Consider the following 10,255-nt stretch of genomic DNA (forward strand, 5'->3'; position numbering starts at 1 on the left):
CTCCTCAGAGGAACGCTTGGAGCGATTCCCAGAAAAAACAGAAAAAAAATCCAGAAATAATATCTTGATAAAAGTTGTATGAAAGCTGCGGGATGAATTACCAATACACTTTGCAGGGGAATTATTGAAAAATATTGACGATGAATTTTGCAGAAATTTTCGAAGGGAATAATGTAGAATCTGTGCATACATAATTTCTCAGATTCTAAGAGAAATTGCTAGTATTCTAAAATATAAGTTTCATTTTATTTCCTTAAAATCAGTTACATTTCATTTTTGCCATATATCCTTACTCCTGGCCATCAAGGCCACACAACGCAAAGACAATTCAGGACCGAAAAAACAGTGCGGCATCAGCATAAGTAGCGGATACATTCTGAAAATTTCCTGGTCTTCTAAACTTCGGACGATGAGGTACGTTCTGGACCGGAAGACCTAACTGAAAATCCAGAAATTCTCGTTCTGCAGTGCCACTTGGAGGATTCCACCCATCGCTGTTTTGCTTTATACCTTCACCGGATGTGTCAGAAGCAAACCGAAAAGTGCCACTTCGGAAACGGCGACAAATGCAGCCTGGAATAATGCAATACGTTCTCAGTTAATGTTCTCGCGCGACGAAAATACGGCTCCGGATCGACAACAGCAGCATCGGAGCAGGGAACAAAAAACAGCCCTGACAAATAAGTTTCAATTTACTTACCCAAATATGATTCGATGTAAATGTAGTCCAGATAATTAAATACTTAATGATTATTCTGCAGAAAATACACCTGCAGGGTACAGATATTTATTTATACTTTATTTACATCTGACTGTCATTCAAGGCAGTTATGTTTTATGTACTTTCACGGTACATAATAATTCTGCCTCGGATGACAGCTGGATGTAAATAAACCAACATGAATTCCCGTTCGAAATAACCTAACAACTACCTAACCGCTCTAAGCGAAACATAACTAACTTTAGCCTCACGTGAATCTAACAGGTTCAATGAAATTATGCACCAAACATAAAACATACCTAACAAAAGTGTTGCAGATCTGTCTAATTTTAGTCTCATTTTACTCTAAAGTTAGTGAGAATATTAGAGTAACTTTCTAACAGGTTACACTCATATTAGGGTCAAGTTAGAGTAACCTTCCTTGCTGGGATGGTCTCGATGTATACACGGAATATTGAATTTTGGCATTTTTGGTTGAAAAGGCTTTTTTGACAATAGGTCGATTTTTTTCTACATGAGGGTTCGTGAAATACGTCGAAATGTTTCGAAATTGTATTTTACTACATTTTTTAAATATCCCAAGTAGCAATTTCTAACAAATGCTTGTTGGATTTATCTAATTCTTATAGCGGATTTATGAGTGCAGTCACTAAAGCAAGTTGCTCAGTTTTATTTGTAATCTTTTTGCTATCAATAAACCTCTAATTAATTCGCTGAAAAAGCTTAAAACGTCAAAAGCCGATTGATCTTATGAATAGGTTATGACGAAGAACGTAATAAGTCATATTTTCAATACTTGATCAAATCCAAAAATTTTGGTCGCAATGTGGTTAAATCGATAACCACAATAAGCACAATATTTACATTGCAAAAAGTTTATAACGGTGTTTAACGAGAGCAACATTTTGACGTAGGACTTACGTCTTTCTTTACTATACTGGGTGTCATTTAGATTTTTGGAAATCGAGAGCGTTACGCTGGAAGGGAAGATTTTGAACGTTACTAGCGCCTTTATCTTTCGATGGATTTTTAAGTTTTATATATCAATCGACTCGGAAACTCTCCACCATTTTGACTATTTCATTGAACCTTAAGATTATTAACGATAAGCTATTGAAAATTCAATTCTTGTCAAAACCAGTAAAAACTTCATATGTAACCAATCCCGTGCATTCCTAACACGGACATCAGAATGCGGTGTGTCACGGGCCTACGCGTCTACCGGAAGATTTTCTTTGTGTATAAAAGAACCAGTGCCTGCCGTGTGCGAGTCATTACTATTTGTGATAGCAGCGCGTATTGACGTGCTTTTTGCTCGCGCATTTTCGTTTCGTTCGTTCGTTCGCTGTGTTTACCTACACAGCGACAGCATGCAGTCACCAGCGGTAGAACTGTCGGTGGGTGGTGGGTCTGCGAATATGCATGAAAGAAGTGGGCGCATTTTTTTGTCATACTGTGCTTGATGATGGTCGGATGCAGTGGTGTCGGTTGCGATGGATGCAATCGCCCATCGCATCGCTCGGAGTTCACGGCTAGAGGCCGATGATGTCTGAGGCAGCGAGTGCAGCGGTGGTGAATGAAGAAGAATAAAATCAGAGAGATTTGGTCTGCTCATCCAGGTAATTGGTTTCATAATCCACATGATTCCGGGATGGGAACGAGTCATGTCATATGACTGACCATATGTTAAGTTGTGCTTGGTACTAAACAACACGTACATTGAAACATGGTAATACTATAACAGTTCTAATTCCCCAGCAAAAAAAAAATAAAAAAATGAAAATAAAATTTTGATTAAAATAATTACTTTTATTTTTTTGCAGAAGGTATTAGCAATTAAAGATGCACAATCAGCAATAGCGTTAATATCCATTTTATATTAGAAAATTGTGCTGTATTACATGTTAATGTTTTAAGAAAGTCCGCAAAAAATAACTTCTAGAAGAATATTCAAATAAACTTTATCTTATTCTTTGTTTTTCATTTTCTGAGAAATTGTATTATTAAACTTGACGTAAACTCGAAGTTTGGAATCAAAACATTAAATAAATATTCGTTGACGTATTAACAGTACCTCCTCTATTTTAGTAAGGTTACTGCTCCTTAACTTGTTTCTTATTGTTGTGATTTTTTCAGCAGTAAGCACGCATGTTAGCAAAAAAGCAACGAAATTGGTGCTGTATTTCTTTGTTTGTAAAACGGGACAGTTCCCCTAAAATAGCACATTTTGCCCAAGTCTGAAAATTTTATAAATAGAATTTTTAAACTTGAAATACTATCATCAATAAGAAATCTATAAATGCCCTACATTTGCTTGAGTAACTAAGGGCTTGATAGTTAGAAACAAAGCAATTTCAATAATGTATTTAATTATTAGTATTATTTCCAGAAGTTTTGAATAAACAAATTGCTAATAATTCTACACGGCATGGAAGTTGTCGTTTCCAATATCAATACATATAATCAAACTCCATAGATCCAAAAGTTATAAGTTAAATGTAAAAAAAACGTTACGTTTATACAAGTCCTACGTCTACTCGCGGTTATGTTGAAAACATTACCCATTGCTTTTTCTGATTGAAAACTATGATGGCCATATTGAAAAAGGAGACACCATTTCAAGTTGGTGGAATTTACCACTGAATTTCATGATTAGACGGTGTTGAAAAACACGTTTTGGCTATTGATTTGAATGGTGGAATTTTAATAGACTAAGTGATGATTTACGATATTGGTATAATATTCATTTAAAAATTAATTGCCCAGAACTATATTGTTTTGCGGGCGCGTTGTTTCCAATTTTAATTTTGCACTAGCTTTCACCATGAAATCGGAAGCGCACCTCTTTTCCATGGAAGTACTTTGGAAAACAAACCTGGAAAAATATTATTTTAAATTCATCCCCATCATGATTTTCATCATCATTTATTTTGTTATTATTTTTCTACAAAGTTCCGTTTCTCTTTTTCAAAGCAACATTTTTGACATCTGCCGCAGCCAAGTTCCCTTTTTTGCCCGATGCCCACATAGCGTCTTTTCAACGCTGCGTGCACACGGCGTTAAAAGGACGCATGTGTGCATCGGGAAAAAGCGGTAACGCAGCGTCGTCGCACCGACGCACACCTGCGTTTTTTCAACACCACGTGCACGCAGCGTTGAAAAAACGCTACGTGAGCATCGGCCCTAAAACGGATTTGTAAATATTCTTATTATTTGGCCATATCTTACTCTTATAGCTATCTTATAGCAAAGAAAAAGTACCCATTAATGAGTAAACGTGTTTCTCCGTGCAGACTCGGCGGAAAGGCAATAGACCAATGCAAACTCTACTTAACCTCACTTATTTTGACAGTTCACAGAGCTTGTTTACAAGGTGTTAGAAGAAAAATCGATGAGGGGAAAATTAAAATTCATATTTTAAGTTTAAAGTTGCTGTGATCCGAATATTTAAGTGATATTCTTTGCATCCAGCATGAAATCAATCGCAAAGGACATCTACATGCGAATAAAATGACGAAACAATTTTATCGGGAGCTTCGCCGGAGACTAAATCTCGGTGAAAAAGCTCTGTGAACTGTCAACCTACGACATCATGCACTGGTCTATAGTTATGAAATCGGTACTGGGGCAAGAGTACGCACTTAGTTTTCAATCGATCATGTGGCCCTTATGAAGCAAGCTTCTGCATATCAAATCAATGTCGATGATTCATATACTCTTCCTTTATGTTACCCAGCGGAAAAAATATTGAAATTATTGAGATTCGTTTTAGTAGAACCCTTATTGCAAGACAAGAGTGGGGTAAGAGTGCGCATCGGGTGGGGTAAGAGTACGCATTGATCCAATCATGTGCTTTAAGTATATATTAACACAAATATTGCGCTTTTTGCACTTTATAAGAGTTTTGCGAGATTTTTTTCTCACAGTCATCTTTTTCTCACACTCAATACACTCAAAAAAGTTTGATTTTCCGTGTATAATATTTGTGTGTGAGTGCTCAATCTGAAAACAAACAGACGTCAAATCATGGCGGGAATCGATTTAATCTGAGAGAGAGAAGCCAGCTCACTGACAGATCGTTTATTTACTATGTCTTCTTCTTCTTTATTTGTGTGCAAAACGTGAAAACTCAACAAATCAAAGTAACATTTCATAACGTCGGAAGCAACATTTTTCACTCCAATAAAAACTTGTTCGAATTAGCTGATTTTAATGGTTATGAACTTCCTAACGAGGAACAAAACCGATTTTTCATAATACGGGATCATTCACATGGATAATTATGGGTTCAATTCACTGTAGCAGATATAAGAAAAGTTGCGAACATAAATTGCCAAATAAAGAATTTTGGTTACGACCATTTGAAGTGGCATCGCAGTGTTTACTTTTTCGGTTCGCAGTGACTGGATCTCGGTGACATTAGGATGAACGTAAATAAAGCGAGCTGTCTTCTCTCTCTCAGGATTTAATGTATACGCTTACATGTGACTCACGAGTAATGGGTTATAATTGGGTAAATTTCAGTGACAAAAATCGATCAACCCGAAATGAGAGTGAGTGTGAGAAAAAGAAGCGGGCAAATCACAATCTACCCATAACTCTTCAAATTGGTGAAATCGGCAATAAGAGTTAATAACATTTAATTGATGTCAAATGAACATATATTAGGGAACGTTGAAAGATTACGTAACTTTTAAAGGGGGAGGGGGTCCTAGAAAAGGGAACTTTCTTCCGTATGAACCATTGTTTTTTTTATATAAAAAAACTACAAAGGTAAAAATATATCAGGTTTCGCGTGGCGTGAACAAAGGTATTTTCCTTAAAGAAAGTCCACCAATCACGTAACGTAAAATTTGGACCATTTCATAACCCCTCCCCCCTATCTTACACTTTTTGAATCCTCTAAAAATTATATGGATCATCATACATCTCGCAACCCCTCTCAGCTAAGTGTTGCATAATTAATGGATGTTTCTTTTGTTTAAATGAAATTATCTCCTGTCATAAGACGAGTTTATACAATCCCATTGAATTCCACCACTTAAGTGGTGTTAAGTGGTGGAATTCAATGGGATTGTATAAACTCGTCTTATGACGGGTGAAAACATTCCACTAAAAAGCTCAAAATAATTTTCTTATGAAATTATCTTTTAGATGAAATTGTGTTTTCGTACTATGTTTAGGTGTACAATAAGTCCTAATACAATTTTATTATTTCGCTTAAGTCCTTTCTAACATCAAATTACATCAGTTTGTCCTTAAAACTTGTAATAATTTTCCATGTTTGTCCCTTTTTTCTTAGTTGTAGATCTTTACGCTTTAGAAGTAGTCTTATTTCGACCGAAGATACGGGTTTGACATCAGAACTTGAAGATTCATATGCGTACTTTTGCCCCATCCGTTCCTGCGTACTTTTACTGCGTAGACTTCTTGGAAAACCGACCGGATTGGTGTTCTGCACCATAAAGTACTCTATACACTAGGTTATCGAAATGGTATAATGTTCACCTGATTGAACGTATATATGGTAGTGGAATACTAGATGCGGAAACACAATTATTTCTAGCAAAATGACCAGAAAATTATCTAACTCCATATCTCCCTTGTTGTTTATTCAAATCGTTCATAATTACACATGATAATAGTTGGCCAGAATACCTATCAAACTGATGCAGTGCTGCTAGTTATTCTTTTTATTACTTCAAAAAATCGAAAACGTACTCTTACCCCACTGTACTCTAACCCTGATTTTTGACAATCAAAGTCGATCGGTTGTGTGAGTGCATCGGTGTCAAAAAATAGAGCTTTTAGCTAAGCATTTTTATAGTGAAATGCAAGTTTTAACAGTATTTTTTATGTATGAGTGAATAACATGCACAAATGGTCTTTCGGGGAATCAATCGCTGAAGATAAGTGTCAATGTCTTAAACGACGATACAAAAGGTTCCAAGGCAAAAAGCGATAACTACTATTAGAGCAAGATTACCGGGCGCGAGTATTAGCCTTTTGGCAGCGCAGTATCATTACTTGACACTTTACCAGTCGCTACTAAATGCGCTGCTATAACAGTAGCGCGACTGACAGGTGACCAAATTTGGTAGCGCAGTAAGAGCGCTGTTATTTGATAAACTATCAACTGTCAAAAGTCACCGGTACGGGAAACAGCAACCAAATTGAGAGCCGAAAATAGTAACCGATACAGAAACGAGTGCCGAAACTAAAATGACAGCGCTGCGCGGGTGATTTAAATGCTCGCGTCCGATAATGATACCACAGACAAACAGACGTAACAGCTTAAACATTTTTCTGAAAAATCCATCTTTCATCTCCTCTACCACCATCTTGCTTGAATGTTACACGAAACAATGATTCGTATGACATTGTCACCAGGAAGCGCTGGAGTGAAATGTCAAACTCGAAGGATATCGACGCTAGCGCCTCTTATTGTGAAACGCGCAATCAATCAAATTTAAATTGATCGTTGAAGTCATGGTCGATGGTAATTTCTCTAGTGGTACGTCTGTTTGTCTGTGATGATGGTCTCAGTGAGACCACCGCTACAATAACATTATTTTCTTCAATAATTGATTTTGACAGTAATTATTATAACAGTTGTGGTCTACGTATGGACATCAATTCAGTAGAGAACCGGTAGAGTAGAGAAGCTGTACAGCGCACCACTTCCGAAATTAGGTTTAACTTCGGGTTTAACGTATGGATTGTGAGAAAAATCCAACTTCGTTAGCGGCTATAACTCAGTTTTCTACTGAATTGATAATACACTTGGCCACCAAAAGGCCAGTATCGACTTGAAAAATAGAGAGCTAATAAAAATCCACCTGAATTTTCAGGTACATTTTTTGACCACATGCTTGAAAATGCTTCGGAAAATTTAGGGGAAATCTAAGTGAACAATAGACATTTTAAGCCCATTAAATTGAGAACAACTGTGAAATCCCATTTTGGCAATGACACTAGACTGGAAATGTCTTCCCTCGCAAAAGGCTACTTTTTTTATTTTTAGCATTTATCAAGTATTTCGACAACGTGAAGAATAAATATAAAGGGTCGCATTCTTTAGGAATGAGCAATATTCTCCAAATTGATTTAAAAGTACTCCAAAAATTAGTATTCCAATTTTATCGTGTATAAAACTTTAAAATGGGTATTTTTTATCTCATTATGGGTTTATGTTTTTCTGTGTAGCTACTTTTTCTTCCGGTGTGCGATGGGAAAGGCCTTTTCATGTGACATCATGATGCTGAGGCTGAACTTGTTATAAAACTGAATGCTGTCAGTTTCGAATTGTGTCTTGGGAGAAGATAATCTTGTCATCCGCGAGTTTTTCATACCGAAATAATCATATGTGATTACTATTTGAATATTTACAATTTTTTGCGAAGTTCAACCGTTTTGAAATTCAATAGTGAACAAAAAGAAAACATTCTCCATCGAATGCAACTTGCTGCGGTAAAATCGATTAAGGTTTAGTACCAGAAAAGTTGGCTAATGTTTTAGTGTGCACACACATACGCACACACACACACACGGACACACACACGGACAGACAGACATTTGCTCATTTCGTCGAGCTGAGTCGATTGGTATATAACACTATGGGTCTACGAGCCCTCTATAAAAAGTTCGTTTTCGGAGTGAAATGATAGCCTTTTCGGTACAACTTTGTTGTACGAGAAAGGCAAAAAGATTCTAACAAAATGAATGTAATTTCCTCTCTTTTTAAAAGAATTAGCACATCAACATATGAAAAAAAGTTATCAATAGACAATAACGAGCTAATGTGATGAAACGTGGGAAAGGTTGGGTAAGTGTTTGGATTTTCCAAAGGAATTCCCGGAGAGATTTAAAAAAAATCAAGAGGTTTTCTTGAATGAATTTCCAAAAGAATTTACGATGATTTTTTTAATTTCTTATGCTTAAAGAAATTTCCAAGATAGCTTCAAAAAATTTTCCGTAGAAGGTAATGGAGAAATTTTTGGATGGTACACATTCATTTAGAAATTCCTAAAGAAATTCATGTAACAAAATCCTAAAGGAATTTGCAATGGAATTAATCAAGGAATTTCCAAAGTATTAACTAAATGAATAACTAAATAAAATTTGAAAATTTTCAAAGGAATTATTGAAGAAATTCCCGAAAAATTATGAATAATTTATGAAAAAAATATGAACGGAAATTTTGAAGGAAACTCAAGAGAATTTCTAAAGGATTTTACGAAGGTATTTTGGAAAGAATTTTTAAAAGAGCCGTCAGAGGAATTTCTGGAGAAATTTTGTAGGGAATTCACAAGGGAACACCTGTAAGAATTTCCTAGAGCATTTCTGATGTAATTCCTGAAGATTTTTCTTGAAGTATCTTAAAAAAAAATCTTTGAAAATTAAATTATTGAATGAATTAAATCCAAAAAAATGAATTAAATCCAAAAGATAAATCAAGAGAATTTCTGAAGGATTTACTGAATAAATGTTCTAAGGAAATTTTTGAAGAAGCCCCTGAAGAAGTTTCCAAAGAAATTTCTCAAGAAATTTTTGATGAATCCTCAAATCATTTTCTGAAGGAATTTTTGTAGGAAGTTCTAAAAAATCTGGAAGAAATTTTCAGAACAATTACCTACTTACCCATTCTGTTACCAACCCTCTTTTTAAAACGAAAGTAAAAGTAATTTTAGCTGTAACTTTTTTGTCTTTTAATATTTTCTCCTAGCCTTTACCAAGAGTAGCGAAAAGTATCCTAGTTTTAGGACCTTTCTTGACTCTTAGGATCGGTTACTTGGCTCCGGAGTTCATTCATTTGATTTAGTTTACATATAAACAGATAACACTAAATCAACAATTTGACGCCACAATACACGGTTCAAGGACGCATCTCTCCATCCTCGAATGCGCCCCACGCTCGCCAAGTCGTTTTGCACCTGGTTTGCCCACCTTGCTCGCTGTGCTCCACGCCGTCTCATACCTGCCGGATCGGAGGCGAACACCATCTATGCAGGGTTGCTCCGGCATTATTACAACATGTCCTGCCCATGGTACCCTTCCGGCTTTAGCTACCTTCTGGATACTGGGTTCGTCGTAGAGCTGGGCGAGCTCATGATTCATTTTTCGCCGCCACACACCGTCTTCTTGCACGCCGCCTAAGCTGGTTCTAAGCACACATCTCTCGAATAGTCCGAGTGCTTGCAAGTCCTTCTCGAGCATTGTTCATGTTTCGTGTCCGTAGAGGACTACCGGTCTTATTAACGTCTTGTACACGTACATTTGGTGCGGTGGTGAATCTTTTTTGACCGCAGTTTCTTCTGGAGCCCGTAGTAGGCCCGGCCCCGTAGAAGGCCCGACTTCCACAGATGATGTGCCTTCGTATTTCACGACTAACATTGTTATCAGCCGTTAGCAAGGATCCGAGGTAGACGAATTCCTCGACCACCTCGAAGGTATCCCCGTCTATCGTAACACTGCTTCCCAGGCGGGCCCTGTCGCGCTCGGTTCCGCCCACAAGCATGTCATTTGTCTTTGTTT

The 10,255-nt window shown here is 36.8% G+C and overlaps 1 long non-coding RNA gene across 1 annotated transcript; it reads right to left on the reverse strand.

Moving 5' to 3' along the window:
- Positions 1-224: 224 nt before the first annotated feature.
- On the reverse strand, positions 225-903 carry LOC134217160 (uncharacterized). Its single transcript, XR_009980931.1, has 2 exons — positions 701-903; positions 225-573 (listed from the first exon to the last, which is right to left on the reverse strand). It is a non-coding gene; the product is annotated as an uncharacterized LOC134217160 (long non-coding RNA).
- Between the last annotated feature and the right edge of the window lie 9,352 nt (positions 904-10,255).

Source organism: Armigeres subalbatus, chromosome 2 (assembly GCF_024139115.2).
Source record: "Armigeres subalbatus isolate Guangzhou_Male chromosome 2, GZ_Asu_2, whole genome shotgun sequence".
Lineage (NCBI taxonomy): Eukaryota > Metazoa > Arthropoda > Insecta > Diptera > Culicidae > Armigeres > Armigeres subalbatus.